The sequence below is a fragment of the Hemiscyllium ocellatum genome, chromosome 21 (genome assembly GCF_020745735.1).
Source record: "Hemiscyllium ocellatum isolate sHemOce1 chromosome 21, sHemOce1.pat.X.cur, whole genome shotgun sequence".
NCBI lineage: Eukaryota > Metazoa > Chordata > Chondrichthyes > Orectolobiformes > Hemiscylliidae > Hemiscyllium > Hemiscyllium ocellatum.
In genome coordinates this window covers 39,891,202-39,911,774 of record NC_083421.1, presented here as the reverse complement: position 1 = coordinate 39,911,774, position 20,573 = coordinate 39,891,202, and positions in this window count along the sequence as shown.

Sequence of the window (20,573 nt, the reverse complement as noted above, 5' to 3'; positions counted from 1 at the left end):
CATCTCTGGGATCATTCTAGTGAACCTGCTCTGAACTGCCTCCAATGCCACTACATCTTTCCTCAAATAAGGGGACCAAAACTCTTGAAATTAGTGGGCGGCACGGTGGCACAGTGGTTAGCACTGCTGCCTCACAGCGCCTGAGACCCGGGTTCAATTCCCGACTCAGGCGACTGACTGTGTGGAGTTTGCACGTTCTCCCCGTGTCTGCGTGGGTTTCCTCCGGGTGCTCCGGTTTCCTCCCACAGTCCGAAGATGTGCGGGTCAGGTGAATTGGCCATGCTAAATTGTCCGTAGTGTTAGGTAAGGGGTAAATGTAGGGGTATGGGTGGGTTGCGCTTCGGCGGGTCGGTGTGGACATGTTGGGCCGAAGGGCCTGTTTCCACACTGTAAGTAATCTAATCTAATCTAAAAAAAACTGTTCACAATACTTCAGGTGCAGTCTCACCAATGCCTGTAATAAACAAGATCAAGGATTAGTTCATAGCACAGCTATTGTTGAACTTAAGTAAAAATACAAAGTAGTTATTAGTCACTGACTGAAAGGTTGAAATATATGTGGATGATAAAAAGTACTTACAAAGCTGCAAAAACATCAGTATACTGTCGTTGCAGGCCTGTTACTTAGAGTCATAGAATCATAATAGCATGGAAACAGACCGTTCGGTTCAACCAAACATAATCCCAAACTAAACTAGCCCCATCTGCCTACTCCTGGCCCATATCCCTCCAAATCTTTCCTATTCATGTACTTATACAAATGTCTTTTAAACATTGTAATTGTACCCACATCTACCACTTCCTCAGGGAGTTCATTCTTAAAGACTCTCTTTCTGAAGGTAAAGGTGTTGAAAACATGAAGTTCGAATTCAGCAGCTGTGGTGGTTTCTGTGATTGACTAATAGCAGGCTTTTTTTCAGGTGGATACACCAGTAGAGAAGACTTTAGGGGAGAATCAAAGTAGTTCTTGTTCCTCACTAGATCTATAGTGATGGCACTTAGGGGTTGCTGAACTCTTGATAAAATTGTGGTAAATTTTTTAATGCTCCTTTCCATGAGTTCTCTTTGGCTGATTTAGATTTATTTAGATAAATAATTGTTCCACAAAGTCAAGTCCCAATGCTGGAATTCTCTGTTGGAGGGGGAGGGGGTTAATGGGGTGAAAGGAAAGCTGGGGTCTTCCAGCTGTTAATATTTTTCAAGAGCCTTGAACTCCCAGAGCACCCACTGTGTTCTTCAAATCGAAGTGGAAATGTATCTGCTTGGGATTGATGTTGAGACAGTACACTAGTTTGTCTTCTTTTGACTCAGTGAATTAAGAAGAGCAATCATGTGACTTGGGAGAGATCTCTTGTAGGATCCTGCATCCTGACCTGACCTGGTCTGGCCTGTATGTTACCCAGATGTGGTTGGTTCTTAACCTTTATTCCTCATAAGGCACTCATTTCAAGGATGGGCAACAATCGCTTCTTCCTTTCCCGCCGCACCAACCAGTACCCTTCCACTGACACCCTCCTTCGACTGACTGAACTGGTCCTCACCCTGAATAACTTCTCTTTTCAATCCTCCCACTTCCTCCAAACTAAAGGAGTTGCCATGGGCACCCGCATGGGCCCCAGCTATGCCTGTCTCTTCATAGGATATGTGGAACAGTCCATCTTCCACAACTATACTGGCACCACCCCCACCTTTTCCTCTGCTACATCGATGACTGTATCGGCGCTGCCTCGTGCTCCCCCGAGGAGGTTGAACAGTTCATCAACTTTACTAACACCTTCCATCCCGACCTCAAATTCACCTGGATTGTCCCAGACTCCTCCCTCCCCTTCCTAGACCTTTCCATTTCTATCTCGGGCGACCGACTCAACACAGACATCTACTATAAACCAACTGACTCCCACAGCTACCTGGACTACACCTCCTCCCACCCTGCCCCCTGTAAAAATGCCATCCCATATTCCCAATTCCTTCGTCTCCGCCGCATCTATTCCCAGGAGGACCAGTTCCAATACCGTACAGCCCAGATGGCCTCCTTCTTCAACGACTGCAGATTCCCCCCAAACGTGATCGACGATGCCCTCCACCGCATCTCCTCCACTTCCCGCTCCTCCGCCCTTGAGCCCCGCTCCTCCAACCGCCACCAAGACAGAACCCCACTGGTTCTCACCTACCACCCCACCAACCTCCGTATACAGCGTATCATCCGCCGTCATTTCCGCCACCTCCAAACGGACCCCACCACCAGGGATATATTTCCCTCCCCTCCCCTATCAGCATTCCGCACAGACCATTCCCTTCGTGACTCCCTCGTCAGGTCCACACCCCACACCAACCGAACCTCCACTCCCGGCACCTTCCCCTGCAACCGCAGGAAATGTAAAACTTGCGCCCACACTTCCTCCCTTACTTCTCTCCAAGGCCCCAAGGGATCCTTCCATATCCGCCACAAATTCACCTGCACCTCCACACACATCATCTATTGCATCCGCTGCACCCGATGTGGCCTCCTCTATACTGGGGAGACGGGCCGCCTACTTGCGGAACGCTTCAGGGAACACCTCAGGGACACCCGGACCAACCAACCCAACCACCCCGTGGCTCAACACTTTAACTCTCCCTCCCACTCCACCGAGGACATGCAGGTCCTTGGACTCCTCCATCGGCAGAACATAACAACACGACGGTTGGAGGAAGAGCGCCTCATCTTCCGCCTGGGAACCCTCCAACCACAAGGAATGAACTCAGATTTCTCCAGTTTCCTCATTTCCCCTCCCCCCACCTTGTCTCAGTCGGTTCCCTCAACTCAGCACCGCCCTCCTAACCTGCAATCTTCTTCCTGACCTCTCCGCCCCCACCCCACTCCAGCCTATCACCCTCACCTTGACCTCCTTCCACCTATCACATCTCCATCGCCCCTCCCCCAAGTCCCACCTCCCTACCTTTTATCTTAGCCTGCCAGGCACACTCTCCTCATTCCTGATGAAGGGCTCTGGCCCGAAACGTCGAATTTCCTGTTCCTTGGATGCTGCCTAACCTGCTGTGCTTTAACCAGCAACACATTTTCAGCTCTGATCTCCAGCATCTGCAGACCTCACTTTTTACTCAACAATTGCTGGCCCTCACACTTAATTCGCCAGACTGTATTCAATTTCCACTTCCATCCTCCAATTAATTCTGATTTACAAATTGCAGATTGTGCAAGCATGTATCTTTTTATTTCTTGACTTGTCTCATAACAAGGACATTGTGCCTTTTTCCTTTTAAGCAACCACCTTCCCAGGCAATTTGCGGAATATCTGATGGGCTTTCCTGCTGTTGAATGTGCGGTGATTGATGTGGATGCTCAATACACTCCCACCAACACACTCATCAACACCATGTCCATTGTCACTTATGCCAATAGGTCTGAATGTAGTCAGGGCAGCAAGGCCGTGACTAGTAAAATGTCAGCAGATGCATGAAGAGGCACTTAATTGACCACTTCAGTGGCTTGTTTGAACTCTGAACAGGAGTGTTAGCCTCTACGTTCCCCTGGGAAAATTCCACAACAACAGGAAGGTAGTCAAACCTAGATCTTCCTTTGCCATTTTAGTAACACTTGTCCCTCCCAGCGCATCACTCAGCCCCTCACTAGAGGACTGGAAAATTCCAGCCTGTAGCTTATACCTGCTACATCTCATTGCTAGGGGCAGAACAGCTGATTGATGGATTTGAACTTTACACTGATGTTCTGCTGAAAAAAAATCACGTAAAATAATCAAAAAAATATGTAAAATAATCAGAGCCCTTTCCATGATACATGCATAATGTTTGTTACATTTTATTGAACAGAATACAGGCAGGGGTTCTTAATCATATTGCCAAGACTCTTTTATTTAATTTATAAATCTAAATGTGACGCAGATATTGTAATTGAGCTCATGCAGCTCAATAATTTATTCAAGTAGGTATGTGAAAGACTGAGTCCACTGTGCTGTAAGAAATACATGTTTACCTCACTATCTTGTAATTATAGTACAATAGCAGATAGGTTTAGATATATTTCACTGTAAAACTAAACAATATATATTTTTCAAGTTACATCATCTCATTCTGAACAACCATCCCTCATTTTGCCTCAAAACACCTCGGGCTAAACAGAGAGGGAATCCTTTTGGGTTCCTAATCCTTAATGCTGTCTGGTGATCCTGCAGGAAAGTACCAAGGTGCTGCCCCTTGGGTGAGGTAAGGGAAATGCCTGCATTGGTGGATTGAAATACCACAACCATGATTTGTCACCACTGGAACAAAGTTGAGAAAAATGACGACTGCTGTTTTTGAAGAGTTCCTGTCATGGCATTTTCCAAAGCACGGGGAGCTTATCGCAAAACTGTTCATAATGTTAAACATGAACTTTAAAAGTTTGGGAGAAGATTTGTAGCTCGGGTGCTCGTTGTTGTGGTTCTGTTCACCGAGCTGGGAATTTGTGTTGCAGACGTTTTGTCCCCTGTCTAGGTGACATCCTCAGTGCTTAGGAGCCTCCTGTGAAACGCTTCTGTGAACTTTCCTCCGGCATTTGTAGTGGTTTGAATCTGCCGCTTCCAGTTGTCAGTTCCAGCTGTCCGCTGCAGTGTTCGGTATATTGGTTCCAGGTCGATGTGCTTATTGATTGAATCTGTGGATGAGTGCCATGCCTCTAGGAATTCCCTGGCTGTTCTGTGTTTCGCTTGTCCTATAATAGTAGTGTTATCCCAGTCAAATTCATGTTGCTTGTCATCTGCGTGTGTGGCTACTAAGGATAGCTGGTCATGTTGTCTCTTGGCTAGTTGGTGTTCATGGATGCGGATCATTAGCTGTCTTCCTGTTTGTCCTATGCAGTGTTTTGTGCAGTCCTTGCATGGGATGAATTCGACTGGGACAACACTACTATTATAGGACAAGCCAAACAGAGAACAGTCAGGGAATTCCTAGAGTCATGGCACTCATCCACAGATTCAATCAATAAGCACATCGACCTGGACCCATATACCGGCCACTGCAGCGGACAGCTGGAACTGACAACCGGAAGCGGCAGATTCAAACCACTACAAATGCCGGAGGAAAGATCACAGAAGTGCTTCGCAGGAGGCTCCCAAGCACTGAGGATGTCACCTAGATAGGGGACGAAACATCTGCAACACAAATTCCCAGCTCGGCGAACAGAACCAAAACAATGAGTTTTAAAACTTCAAACATCCTTTTTGAAAATTAACACTCAACCCATATTCCAAAACTTTAATATTAAATTAATTCAAATTCATTCTAAATGTCCTAGCTAATGACAATGAAATAATTCTAGGTGAATTATGTTCACTGTCTCAACTCTTTCAGTCAGAAATCGAAAGCAACCTTTGACTGTTGCTACGAGCTCATGATGACTTACAGCCCACCAAGTTTCAAAAGGTCAAACCACTGCATCCTGCTCCTTACCCAAAGGAGAACTTGAGCTACATCACATACTGCAAACACAATGGTTAGAGAAGTGCCACAAGAACGTTGTCTTTGATGTGCACAGCATATGCTCCACTAGCACTAGGGTGGAGCATGGAAATATTGCTTTTCTAACATGGTGAATCCAATTTGTTTGCACAATGGACATAGGTGAAAATATTACCCAATCGGTCATTCTGGGAATATTATGATGAAATACTTCTTGATAGAGGTGGATGGTGCTGGTGGGGAACTGCTTCACCTCTGGCTTGGTGGGACTTGCTTCTTATTCACTTATGGAATGTGTGGGCATTGCTGGTTGTGCCAGAATATATCACGTTTTCCCAGTAATCCTAGAGAAGGTGGTGGTAAGCTGCCATCTTCAAGCATTGTAGCCCATGTGCTATAGATAGAACCACAATGCCATTAGGGAGAATTTTAATCCAGTGACACTGAAGGAATGGCGATATATTTCCAAATCAAGATGGGGAGTGATTGGGAAGAAAACTTGCAGCTGGTGGTGTCTGGTGACCCTGTCCATTTAGGTGGAAGTGGTTATGGGTTCAGTAGGTGCTGTCTTGATGAATTTCTGCACTTCATATTGTCGAGGGTACACATTGTTGCTACTGGGCATTGGTGATGGAGGGAGTGAATGTTTGTGTATCTGGTCTCAATGAAGTGGGCTGCTTTGTCCTGGATGGTTTCAAACTTCCTGAGTTTTATTGCATTCATCCAGCCAATTGGCAAGTATTCTATCACACTCTTGACTTGTGCCTGGTAGTCGGTGGACAGGCTTTGAGGAGTCAGGAGGTGAGTTACTCACTGCAGTATTTCTGGTTCTAGTAGGCACTATATTTATATGGCTAGTTCAGTTCAGTTTCTGGTTCATAGTAATGCCCAAGATGTTGTAGGTAGAGGCTTTAGTATTAGTAACACCATTGAACCATTAGTAACACCAGTGGTTAGCACTGTTGCCTCACAGTGCCAGAGACCCGGGTTCAATTCCCTCCTCGGGCGACTGTCTGTGTGAAGTTTGCACATTCTCCCCGTGTCTGCGTGGGTTTCCTCCGGGTGCTCCGGTTTCCTCCCACAGTCCAAAAATGTGCAGGTTAGGTGAATTGGCCATTCTAAATTGCCCGTAGTGTTAGGTGCAGGGGTAAATGTAGGGGAGTGGGTCTGGATGGGTGCGCTTCGGTGGGTCGGTTGGACTTGTTGGGCCGAAGGGCCTGTTTCCACACTGTAAGTAATCTAATCGAATGACAAGCAGCGGTGGTTAGATTGTCACTTACTGGATATGGTCTTTGCCTAGCAAATATGTGGCATAGACAGGATGCAGAGCTAGGCTGAGAAATGGCAGATGGAGTTCAGCCTGGATAAATTCGAAGTGATGCTTATTGGAAGGTCAAACTTGAATCGTGAATAATAGGATTAAAGACAGGATTCTTGGCAGTGTGGATGAACAGAGGGCTCTGGTTGTGCAAGTACATAGATCCCTCAAAGTTGCCACCCAAGTGGGTAGGGTTGTTAAGAAAGCATATGGTGTTTTGGCTTTCATTAACAGGGGATCGAGTTTAAGAGCCGTGAGGTTTTGCTGCAGCTCTACAAGTCCCTGGTGAAACCACATTTGGAATATTGTGTCCAGTTCTGTTCGCCCTACTATAGGAAAGATACAGAGGCTTTAGAGAGGGTATAAAGAAGGTTTACCAGGATGCTGCCTGCTCTGGAGGGCTTGCCTTATGAAGAAAGGCTGAATAAGCTCAGACCTTTCTCTCTTTAGAGAAGGACGAAGAGAGGAGACCTGATCGAGGTGTACAAAATAATGAGAGGAATAGATAGAGTCAATAGCCAGAGACTTTTCCCCAGAGCAGGATTGATAGGTACAAGAAGTCATAGTTTGAAGATATTATGAGGAAGGTATAGAGGAGACGTCAGAGGTGGGTTCTTTACGCAGAGAGTTGTGAATGCATGGAATGCGTTGCCAGCGGTGGTGGTGGAAGTGAAGTCATTGGAGACATTTAACGACTGTTGGACATGCACATGGATAGCAGTGAGTTGAGGGGTGTGTAGGTTAAGTTACAATATTTTACATTAGGATTAAGTCTCGGCACAACATCGTGGGCCTAAGAGACTGTTCTGTGCTGTATTTTTCTATGTTCTACGTTCTATAAGTGTTCCTTGCCATTTTCCCCCAAGCCTGGATCTTGTTCGGGTCTCGCTGCATTTAGATATGGTTTGTTGCAGTGTCTGAGGAGTTAGAAGTGGGTCTGAGCAATGTAAAATCATTGGCGAACATCAGCATTTCTGACCTTATGAGAGAGGGAAGGCCATTGATGAAACAACTGATGATGGTTGGGCCTAGGACACTACCCTGAGGAACCCATGCAGTAAAGGTGTATGATGGTAGTGGCTCCCTAACATGCCAATTTTTTAAAAAATCATGGAATATGAACCTAGCTGGTTAAACCAGCATTTTTTGCTAATCCCGACTTGCCCTGAGAAGGTGGTGCAGAGCTGCCTCTTGGGGAGAGAGGTGGGAGGTGGAATTGGTGGGGGCATGGGGATACGTTAAGGGAGAAGAAGAGGGGTCACTGGACTCGAAGTGTTAACTTTGTTTTTCTCTCTCTCTCTGCAGATGCTACCAACCTGCTAAGTTTCTTCAACTTGGCGGGTTAGCAGCATCTGCAGAGGGAGAGAGAAACAAAGCTAACACTTCGAGTCCAGCGACCCTTCATCTACTCTATTCTCTGGTTTTGTTTCAGATTTCTAGCATCCATAGTTCTTTGTTTGAGTTTATGCCCTGGCACAGTTTACATTGACGTCATTGTGAACATCCCTCTGAAAACAACTCATCCTCTTTGATGCTGGTAACTCACAGTGTGAGGAGGAACTGAGACCAAAGGTTAATGACCAGTCAGCCCTCTGGAAGATCAGAGCAGGGCTTGGGTGCCACCTGTAGTGATTCTGCAAAAAAGATGTTGTTACTTAACATGGGGTCAGGAAAGCTGCAATCTGGGCTAGAAAACTTTGAGCTGCTCAGAGGCTGAAATAACATCAGAACGAGTACACTTCAATGCACTGGTAATTTGGAAAAATTAAAATCTATCCCACAATCTATCCTAGTTTGCAAACTTAGTTGTATTTTTTTAAACTAGTTATGTTTTAATTATAAATAAGTGAAAAAAAATGTTTGGGGAAACATCCTCATAACTTGTGAAGCGATACTTTATCATTTAAATATTGTATCAATTAAAGAATTACAAAGACTGGAGACAAAAACAAAACTTGATGGTATGCAGTGTGACCCTAAAATAGCTCAGCATGTGATGTACACACTGACATGCTTCAAACAGCTTTTAATGGCATTCGTGCTGTGCTGATGAGATTGTTTAAAATGATAAAATAAAGCTTTGATGCTACAGACATATTGCATACGGTATTCAAAATCCACACTTCATACTGCAATGCTTCCACCTCTGAATTATTTCCTATTTTCAGAGAACTAACTAATGAGATGAACAAAATTACCATTTACAAGAAATTTTAAACAGGCTTATTTGCAAATACTTGATTCAATTCAAATTGGAGGAGAAAGTGAGGACTGCAGATGCTGGAGATCAGAGCTGAAAATGTATTGTTGGAAAAGTGCAGCAGGTCAGGCAGCATCCAAGGAACAGGAGAATCGACGTTTCAGGCTTTAGCCCTTCTTCAGGAATGAGGAGAGTGTGCCAAGCAGGCTAAGATAAAAGGTAGGGAGGAGGGACTTGAGGGAGGGGCGTTGGAAATGCGATAGCTGAGGGAGATAGGCCGGAGTGGGGGTGGGGACAGAGAGGCCAGGAAGAAGATTGCAGGTTAGGAAGGTGGTGCTGAGTTCAAGGGTTGGGAAGGTGGGAAGAAGGGGAAATGAGGAAACTGGAGGAATCTGAGTTCATCCCTTGTGGTTGGTGGGTTCCTAGGCAGAAGATGAGGCACTCTTCCTCCAGCCGTCGTGTTGCTATGGTCTGGCGATGGAAGAGTCCAAGGACCTGCATGTCCTTGGTGGAGTGGGAGGGGGAGTTGAAGTGTTGAGCCACAGGATGGTTGGGTTGATTGGTCCGGGTGTCCCAGAGGTGTTCTCTGAAACGTTCCACAAGTAGGCGGCCTGTCTCCCCAATATAGAGGAGGCCACATCGGCTGCAGCGGATGCATTAAATGGTGTGTGTGGAGGTGCAGGTGAATTTGTGGCAGATATGGAAGGATCCCTTGGGGCCTTGGAGGGAAGTAAGGGGGGAGGTGTGGGCACAAGTTTTGCATTTTTTGCAGTTGCAGGGGAAGGTGCCGAGAGTGGAAGTTGAGTTGGTGGGGGGTGTGGACCTGACGAGAGAGTCACAGAGGGAGTGGTCTTTTTGGAATGCTGATAGGGGAGGGGTGGGAAATATATCCCTGGTGGTGGGGTCTGTTTGGAGGTGGCGGAAATGACGACGGATGATACGATGTATATGGAGGTTAGTGGAGTGGTAGGTGAGTCCTAGTGGTGATTGGAAGGGCTCCCTCCATTCCAACCCCAACCTCACTATCAAACCGGCAGACAAGGGAGGCGTGGTAGTAGTTTGGTGCACCGACCTTTACACTGCTGAGGCTAAACGCCAGCTCGCGGACACTTCCTCCTACTGCCCCCTTGACCGTGACCCCACCTCCCACCACCAAACCATCATCTCCCAAATCATCCATAACCTCATCACCTCAGGGGATCTCCCATCCACCGCCTCCAACCTCATAGTCCCACAACCCCGCACCGCCCATTTCTACCTCCTGTACAAAATCCACAAACCTGACTGCCCCGGCCGACCCATTGTCTCAGCCTGCTCCTGCCCCACCAAACTCATCTCTGCATACCTCGACACGGTCCTGTCCCCCTTAGTCCAAGAACTCCCCACCTACGTTCGGGACACCACCCACGCCCTCCACCTCCTCCATGATTTTCGCTTCCCCGGTCCCCAACGCCTTATTTTCACCACTGACATCCAGTCCCTGTACACCTCCATCCCCCATCACGAAGGACTCAAAGCCCTCTGCTTCTTCCTTTCCTGCTGAATCAACCAGTACCCTTCCACTGACACCCTCCTTCGACTGACTGAACTGGTCCTCACTGTGAACAACTTCTTTCCGATCCTCCCACTTCCTCCAAATCAAAGGAGTAGCCCTGGGCACCCACATGGGCCCCAGCTATGCCTGCTTCTTCGTAGGATATGTGGAACAGTCCATCTTCCACAGCTACACTGGCACCACCCCCCCACCTTTTCCTCCGCTATATCAATGACTGTATCGGCGCTGCCTTGTGCTCCTACGAGGAGGTTGAACAGTTCATCCACTTTACCAACACCTTCCACCCCGATCTCAAATTTACCTGGACCATCTCAGACTCCTCCCTCCCCTTCCTAGACCTCTCCATTTCTATCTCGGGCGACCGAATCAACACGGACATTTACTATAAACCGACTGACTCCCACAGCTACCTAGACTACACCTCCTCCCACACTATCCCCTGTAAAAACGCCATCCCATGTTCCCAATTTCTTCATCTCCGCCGCATCTGCTCCCAGGAGGACCAGTTCCAATACCGAACAACTCAGATGGCCTCCTTCTTCAAAGACCGCAATTTGCCCCCAGATGTGATCGATGATGCTCTCCACCACATCTCCTTCACTTCCTGCTCCTCCGCCCTTGAGCCCCGCCCTCCAATTGCCACCAGGACAGAACCCCACTGGTCCTCACCTACTGCCCCACCAATCTCCATATACATCGTATCATCCGTCGTCATTTCCACCACCTCCAAACAGACCCCACCATCAGGGATATATTTCCCTCCCCTACCCTATCAGCATTCCGGAAAGACCACTCCATCCGTGACTCCCTCGTCAGGTCCACATCCCCCACCAACTCAACCTCCACTCCCAGCACCTTTCCCTGCAACAGCAAGAAATGCAAAATTTGTGCCCAAACCTACCCCCCTTACTTCCCTCCAAGGTCCCAAGGGATCTTTCCATATCTGCCACCAATTTACCTGCATCTCCACACACATCATTTACTGCATCCGCTGCAGCTGATGTGGCCTCCTCTATATTGGGGAGACAGGCCGCCTACTTGTGGAACGTTTCAGAGAACACCTCTGGGACATCCGGACCAATCAACCCAACCATCCTGTGACTCAACACTTCAACTCCCCCTCCCACACCACCAAGGACATGCAGGTCCTTGGACTCCTCCATCGCCAGACCATAGCAACATGACGGCTGGAGGAAGAGCGCCTCATCTTCCGTCTATGAACCGTCCAACCACAAGGGATGAACTCAGATTTCTCCAGCTTCCTCAGTTCCCCTCCCCCCACCTTGTCTCAGTCCCAACCCTCGAACTCAGCACCACCTTCCTAACCTGCAATCTTCTTCCAGACCTCTCCGCCCCCACCCCCACTCCGGCCTATCACCCTCACCTTGACCTCCTTCCACCTATCGCATTTCCAACGCCCCTCCCCCAAGTCCCTCCTCCCTATCTTTTATCTTAGCCTGCTTGGCACACTTTCCCCATTCCTGAAGAAGGGCTCATGCCTGAAACATCGATTCTCCTGCTCCTTGGATGCTGCCTGACCTGCTGCACTTTTCCAGCAACACATTTTCAGCTCAGTTCAAATTGGGTCAGATTGGTTTGTGTTGTGCCTGCCCATGTAATTAATCTGTCGAGTTACATTACTCTTAGACAAAGCCTCGTATATAATTTGATCACTTCCTCCCTGTAACTGGTTTTGGTCTGTTTTGTGTTATTTCTGTTTTCATCTACATTCGTTTTCACTCTGCGCTTCCTAATTTCTGTTTCTCTGTAAACCTTTCACTTTCATCATATCATCATCAAACAACAACCTGCATTCTTAGGGCACCTTTAATAGAATGAAATCGATGTAATTTTTATCAGGTTGCACAAAGGGAGGTCGAGCACATTTTCCCACCACATCTTACCAAACCCACCTCAGTAACTACCCACCCCATCAATCTCACCCCTCTCAGTCAATTCCTACCAAATCACCAGCTAGAATTAGCCACTAGCCCTGGCCATCTTGCCATCTGACTCCAGCCTCATTCACAGTACCCAGAACAACTCACCACTGCCAAAAAAACCCCGGAATGGACTGGCATCTTTGGAACTGATGCAATCCTTGAAAAGCCATTGCCCACCCAGGCAAACACGGACAAACCCACTCAGTTCGCAGTTGCCTTGCATTGTTGCTGACATTTGCCCTGGACACGTCAGAGAAAGGAAACTTGGTGTCTCCACTTTGTGGTCAGGGACCTGCAGGTCCTGATGAATGGAATGGTGCAGAGGCAGAATGTCCTCTTTCCCCATGACCACTCAAGAAGACCACAACTATGCCAGGCTGTACCAAGATGCGTCTCACCCTTCTGGATAAATGCCTAACACTGTAGGAAGAGGTCAATGACCTTCTCCATTTTGCCAGCCACCGTCTCCTCTCCAAAGCCACCCCCTCACTCTATCTTTGCTATTTCACCCATCTCCCAACAAGGCTCATGTTCTGCCACTATCACTTTTACCTGTAACCTTTTCCCTCACTCTCTGTCATCCACTCCAACCCCTACCACTGCCAACCCTGTATACCGTCTCCACTGCCTGCTCGCTCACTCAGCACACCTCCAATCCTACTCCAAAGGTACAGCTTTCCCATTCACTTTTGTCTTCATGAAGACCTGCCTCTCTCACTCTCTCCAGGAGGAATAAAGCCCAGTGTAGAGCCAAAAGAGTCAAAACAGCTCCTCACCTCTTCCAGGAGGGCATTCTTATTCTGACTGCCTCGGGGTGTCTGACTGACCATGTCCAATCCTCTGGACTGGTATCAGAGGCTGCCCTGGACTTGCTGGGTCAGTACCACCTGCCAGGCTATCTCCCTTGACTTGACTGAGGACTGCTGACAGCTATGGCAAGTTTCCTGGCTTTATATCTACACTAAATGGCACAGCAATGCAGCAGCATTTTGAGCCTGGTATCCCTGACAACAGGGCGAGGCAAGGTTGGTGAGCAGCCAGGTTGGCTCAGAGTGAGTGACTGAGTGCTATGAGAACAAATGAAGAGCCCAGCGATGCAGCCTGGTACAGTCCAGGATGTGTATGTGTTCCTGATTGCACAATGTCCTTACTGCAGCATCACAATAGGAATTGCCAGAACACTCCATGATACAGCATTGGAGACTAGACTCCTCCACACAAATCAGTGATATGTCAGGAGGGTTCTAACAGGCTGGCACCTGCCAGGTGCCCATCTCTTTGGATGTGAAGTGTGTGTGGCCAGTGACCATGGAGTGTGCCCTTGTTGGTACCTGGCGTTGGAGCAAGTTGGCAAACTGAATTTGCTCAGTATCCCCCCACTCTGAATTCCATGTCGGAAATTCTCTACATCCATCTTTTGCCATGGCAGCTGGTACAATAGGAACCTGAATATTAATGAGTTAAGAGCTGAGCTTAAGGTCCTTAACAGACTACGATCCCCATTTGTGAGTAATTCGCCGGCCAAAGAGTGTGGTGCTGGAAAAACACAGCCAGTCAGGCAGCATCGAGGAGCAGGAGAGTCAACATTTCAAGCATAAGCTCTTCATCAGGAATGAGAACCTTACCTCATTGCCTGGAGCTAAATGAATAGATGCAGCAAGTTGTTCCCAGTGTCAAGAAAAGACTTGACAGATTTCTTGCACAACTCTGCCACCTTTCTTAGATAGCCTACACCATCTAACTTCCATGTAATGGAGAAATTTCAAACATAATTTATCTCTGAATTTTGTAAGGAGAGACCAGAACATGTGGACAAAGATAAAATTGAAGGAAAATCTTAAAGAAAAAAAGCAAGATAGAGAAATGGAGGGAATAGAGGGTACTCTAGAACTTAAAACCTGGGCAACTGAAGGAAAAGCTACCAATAGTGGAACAAATAACATTAATTCTGCACAAGGGGATGAATTTGAAGAGCGCAGGTATCTCAAATAGTTGTGGAGCTGGAAGAGGCTCCAGAGATAAGATGGGGTTTGAAAACAAGAGTGAAGCTTTTAGAATCAGGACTTGGATCCATAAGGAACCTGGACGAAATGACAAATGCATTGAACACTGCGAAAACTAAAAGAATGTTTCTTTCCAATTCCAGCACTATCAGGAAGAATGATCTGGAGCAACATTCCATTAAAGGTTAAGGTTATTCCTAAAATTTATAGGAGTTGTGATAGAACATTCCATTCTCAGGCAGTCTTTGCAGTCTTGTCCCTCTGACCATCAGCAATGTGAATGGATTTCTAATTTATTCAGAGAGCAGGCAGGCCTCTGAGTGTTTCAGTGGGATGCACGGAGGGTGAGATGGTGTTAGGAGTTTAATTGGTGCACATTCATACCCTGACTATTCAATAGCAGTGTCCTCTTCCAAGTTAACATTTCCTACTTGCTTAAAACCAACTCTGATGGGCAGGACATGTCATTCTTAGGCCTGACACCAGAATTCCGAAACAATTGTCCTGACCAGAACATAATTATGGGAGGAATTGCGGCATGTCTTCAGGATTTCTTGTAGATTATTTTAAATATAGATTTTTGGGCTGTTTGAGACAAATCTGAACACAACTTTTGTTAACTCCATTTTCATAAAATTTCAGCAGAGGAACAAACCATGTGACCCCACTTGATCTTTGCCAACAATGATGCTCTACTCAAACCTGCTCCTTTGTACTTAATTTAACTTTATCAAGATATCAGTCTTTTCTTTCCTCCATCATGCATTTATCTAGCATTCTCTTAACAGCATCTACTTATTTTAATTATTGCTAGAAAGATCTCCTACATCTATATATTTTATGATAAAAATCAAAAATGTAAACGGAGGCATGTGTAAGGGAAGTTCACTAAGGCTAATGACATCTTCACCGCCTCCCATAGTCTACCAGGCCCTGCACTGCTGTTCTGTATAATCCCCAAACATCTTGCGATTCCACTGTCATTGCCCTTGATTGCACCTCCAGAAACCTCTGTATTCCCCCTGCCCTAACTCCCCCACCTCTTAGGCAGTGATCCCTCTCCAGGCTGCTACAAGGAGGGGGTGGGCACTGAAGATGCTTGGAGATCAGAGTCAAACAGTGTGATGCTAGAAAAGCCCACAGCCGGTCTGGCAGAATCTGAGCAGCAGGAGAATCAACGTTAGGAGCATAAGCTCTTCATCAGGAATGAGGGGGTGGTCCAAAGGGCCTGTGAGGTAAATGGGAAGGGAGAGGTGATGCTGGGGGGAGGGAAAGGTAGCTGAGAATGCAATAGGCAGACTCATTGAGATCCTTGTAGAGGGAGGAGGAGAATTTCTTCAAGGGCATCCTTGGAAGAAGCTTCACAATAAGATTATAATCAACTGAGAGAATGGGACCACTGCAGGTGCTGGAGATCAGGGTTGAACAGTGTGGCATTGAAAAAGCACATCTGGTCAGGCAGCATCCGAGGAGCAGGAGAGTCAACGTTTGGAGCACAATTTGATTTTAACCTTACTGCGAAGCCTCTTCCAAGTAGTCTTACCTTAAAGAAGTTCTCCTCCTCCCTCTACAAGGATCTCAGTGAGTCTGCCCATTGCATTCTCAGCTACCTTTACCCCCTCCACCCCACCCACCCCCCTCCCATTTATCTTTCAGCCCCTTGGAGCTCCCCCACATCCTGATGAGTGCTTGAAACGTCGACTCTCCTATTCCTCGGATGCTGCCTGACCGGCTGTGCTTTTTCAGCACCATACTCTGAGGCTGCTACAGGAACAACCCACACAATCCTGCACCCTGCTGAACAATTGCTGGACCGAACCCCAGGCCTATGACCAACTTTGACATGACTGACCAGACATGCTGCGTCTGCACAAAAGAGCATGACAATAAAGCATTACTTTGATACCTTTTGACTCTAGCTGAAATGCCAGGCACAGTATGGCAGAGCAAGGCAGGAACGCTTTGACCGTGCAGCTAGGTGTTCAGTGAGCAAGTGCAGTCAGAGTGAGCAGCACTGAGCTGCAGCCTGGTTCAGTCTGTGAGTTGAGCACCTGGTGGTCTGCACAATATGTACCTGCTGCAGCTTTTCAGTGATATTTGCCAGTGTAGGCTACACTGCAGTTTTCTGCTTCCTCAAGCTTCTGAATGGAAATCAGAGAGGTGCTGTGACAGTTGTGAAAGATTGGCATTTGTCATATGCCAGTGTCCATGAACAAGGAGTGCATGTGGCTGGTGCCCAGACCTCATTCACTGAGAGCTGTTTGGTGCTGAGCAACATGGATGCCACTTGTGCTGAGCTGAAGTCACTGGGTACCTGCTCCGATTTCCATGTCCAAATTCTTGACACCTAGTTTGTTCGGAGCCTCTGGTAAAATGGGAAGTTGAGTATTAATGATGTGTGTTGTGGTGTTAGTAAGGCATTTAATGAGGTATAATCCCCCCTAACTGCCAGTTCACTGCTGCCAAGCAAGAATCTCATCTCGCTGCATTGAAGATAGAATGAGCCACTCCCAATACCAAGATAGATCGCACTAAACTTCTCATTTGATTCTGCCACAAAACTTGCAATAGCCCACATCACTCAGATCCCTGTAAGTCTTCGCCCACAGTGTTTTATTTGATGTGCTTGAACATTCAAACAGGAGAGTTTCTCTGGTACCTGGGTACTGAGGAAGAAGGAAGCAGTGAGAATGTATGAGTAATTGAGGATGAGTATTGGGATCAGTGCCGTGATGTAATTGGGCTCCTGTTATGTTCTTGGAGTTGTTGCCTCTTCCACCACCCTTTAGTTGGTGTGCACAATCTCTTACAGAGCCACCTGGCCACACTGTCTTTCAACAGTCACTCTTGCTTCACATCCATCTGCAGATACACATTGACAAACGTGGACTTCTTTCTATCAGCTGATTCACCTTGACTGCTGTTCCTGTTGCTATTTGTTGAAATAATATCCCACCACTGTATCACTATTGGTATAAGTAAGATCTTTCCTTGCTTCAGTTGTCAGACCATATAGTTTACACTTTTTACAATTCATCTGCACCTTTTAGAAAACTAACTCCTTTGTTGATTAAAGGGCTCAAGACCAGAGGTCAGAAGGTAAAGATGAGAGACAAATTAGATTAGATTCCCTACAGTGTGGAAACAGGCCCTTCAGCCCAACAAGTCCACACCAACCCTCCGAAGAACAACCCACCCAGGCTCATTCCCCGAACTAATACACCTAATACTACAGGCAATTTAGCATGACCAATTCACCTAACTTAAACATCTTTGGACTGTGGGAGGAAACCGGAACACCCGGATGAAACCCATGCAGACACAGGGAGAATGCGCAAACTCCACACAGATAGGTGCCTAAGGTGGGAATTGAACCCAGGTCCCTGGCACTGTGAGGCAGCAGTGTTCACAACTGAGCCAACGTGTTGCCCCAAAATTCAAATTTTACCCTCTGCTGTGTTGGGATTTGAACCCATGTCCCCAAAACATTATCCTGAGGTTCTTAGATTACAATCCTCCTGCCATTACCACACTACTGCCTCCCCCATGATCAAAATGCAAGATCATGGCGATCTGTAATATGTTTCCATGACATATTTAGAGTTAAAACCCACACAATAAAAGTAGAAAATAAACCAAAGCTGGTAATTAGACATCAACTTGTGTCTGGTTTACGTCAGCTCACGAGTAAGAATGCATCTGTTCAATGGTCAATAGCAGACAGACAGAAATAATTTCAAGATGAATCTTGTGACTGCTTTTCCTATCAAGAAGGGATTAAACAGTCCAACACTGTACAGACGAAGACCAAACATAACCTCTAATGATTTGTTAATACAGCTTCTTTTGAACATAACAAATTGCTTGATGAGCTTCACGTCACCAGGTTTATTTTTTAGCAGTGTTACAGGTTGAAATGTGCAGATTTAGAAGGGAATTATATTTTAAATCAGATTTTCAACCTAATCCTGTATATTATGAACATTTTGTACTCACATTTATGTTTTGAAATATTTGAATTATTTATGTTCAAAGACAGCTGCAGAAAAAAACAAAGTGTGTCAAACATTTCCCCTGCAATAAGGTCACAAAATTCTCCTCCAGTAACATGAGGAATAGCAGTGGCAAGACTCTGCATTCCTGATATGACTGGGGCAAATTGTGGTCATTTCCAAAAGAACATTGCACATAGTTTTATTGTGTGTAATACTGGAATGAAGGAAACGCTCAAACATATCAGCAGGTGCTTTATAGATATCTCCTTCAATAGTATGTGTGAGGCAATGCAGAGGAACCAACTCCATCTTAATATATCAAACTATATCACTGGAAATGCAAATGGCAGAAATGGGATGGCTCACAGACTACATAAAATTGTGTTGTTCAAACCTTGGTCATTTAAAGCAAGGAGTTCCAATATTCTTCATTCTTGGTTGGTCTTAACTAGGCAGCAGTGCAATACCATAACATATCTCAGCGCTCCCAAGATTTTCTTAATTCACTCATGGAATACGGGCATCACTGATAAAGTCAGCACTTATTTCTCACCTCTAGTTGCTCTAGAGAAGGTGGTGGTGAGTTGCCTTCTTGAACTGATTCAATCTTTGCATCTAGGAACATCCACAGTGCAATTAGAAAGGGGATTCCCAGATTTTGACCACAAGAGTGAAGGACCTGTGAAACAGCTCCAAGTCGGGATAACGTGGCTTGGAGGGGAATACGCACATGGTGGTGGCTTTGCTCAGATCTCTGCTTCTGAGCAGCATCTAGTGATACAGAAGCTGCCACATACAGACCACTGAATCAGGACAGGATTGGCCTCCAGTGCATTTTTAATAAAGCATTTCTTCAATTCATTCGTGAATGCACAGTGCCCTGAAAGATGGAAAATTGCAAACTCATCAGATGAGTTGGTGACCTCCAATATTAGCCCTACTAGAATTTGCAGTGTCAATGGTATTTTTCTACAGGAACTAGAAGCATTTTGGGTGTTCAATAAACTCACAGAGCTGGAACATTGGGTTTCTATCTGCCTCCCAAATCTTTTGAAATATTCTTTCAATCTTAGTGGTCAATGTTTGGAGATCAAGGCTAATTTCATGGCCTAAACACATAACCCTGTGAGGGAGGAGGGTACTGCTATTCATCTGGAGCTTGATATGCATTGGCTCACATCAAGTGGCTTCCAGTGTTATGCTGGGTCACACTTTGAGGAGGTATTGCTATGGAGATGGGAAATCCTGAGGAAACTGGGATCAAGGTTACATTGAGGATTTGAAAAGGTTTCATGGTTTTAGCAGTTCTGAAATAAATTCTCTATCATGAAGCCACTGCATGACAGAAAAGGATAACTATCTTGAAGTTGAAGGGATGGCGCGGTGGCTCAGTGGTTAACACTGCAGCCTCAGAGCACCAGTATTGCAGGTTCGATCCCAGCCTCGGGAGACTGTGTGGAGTTTGCACTTTCTCCCCATATCTGTGTGGATGTGCTCTGGTTTCCTCCCACAGGCCAGGTGAATTGGCCATGCTAAATTGTCCATAGTGTTAAGTGTGTTAGTCAGACGGCAATGGGTCTGGGTGGGTTACTCTGCAGAGGGTCAGTGTGGACTGGTTGGGCCATAGAGCCTGCTTTCACTCTATAGGAAATCTAATCTTGAAAATGGTGATTAAAAAATAAAATCATTGTTGTTCATATTCCATGTGGCAGTTTCAACTCTAGAATCTGTATATAATTTTTAAGCCTGCATCTGACTCCAAATTGGGGATTATCAATATTGAGATGGACACAACTGTTACAAGAACACATTAATAAATTGCAAAGTGAACATATAATTAGCAAATGAATTTCACCCAGTAAACATATGGTCCTATACTTTGGTAAGAAAAATAAGGAGGTCACACATGACCCAAAATATCAATTTAAATGAAGCAGAAAAGGGATCTAGAAATGTAAATGTACAGGTCATTAAAAGAAATAAGACATTTAAAAAAGGCCAAAGCAAGACCTAAACTTTATTTTCACAGCAATAGAAATGAAAATTGGAGAAGCTATGTTAAATTGGTATTGAACATTGGTTAGACCACAGAACACTGTGTT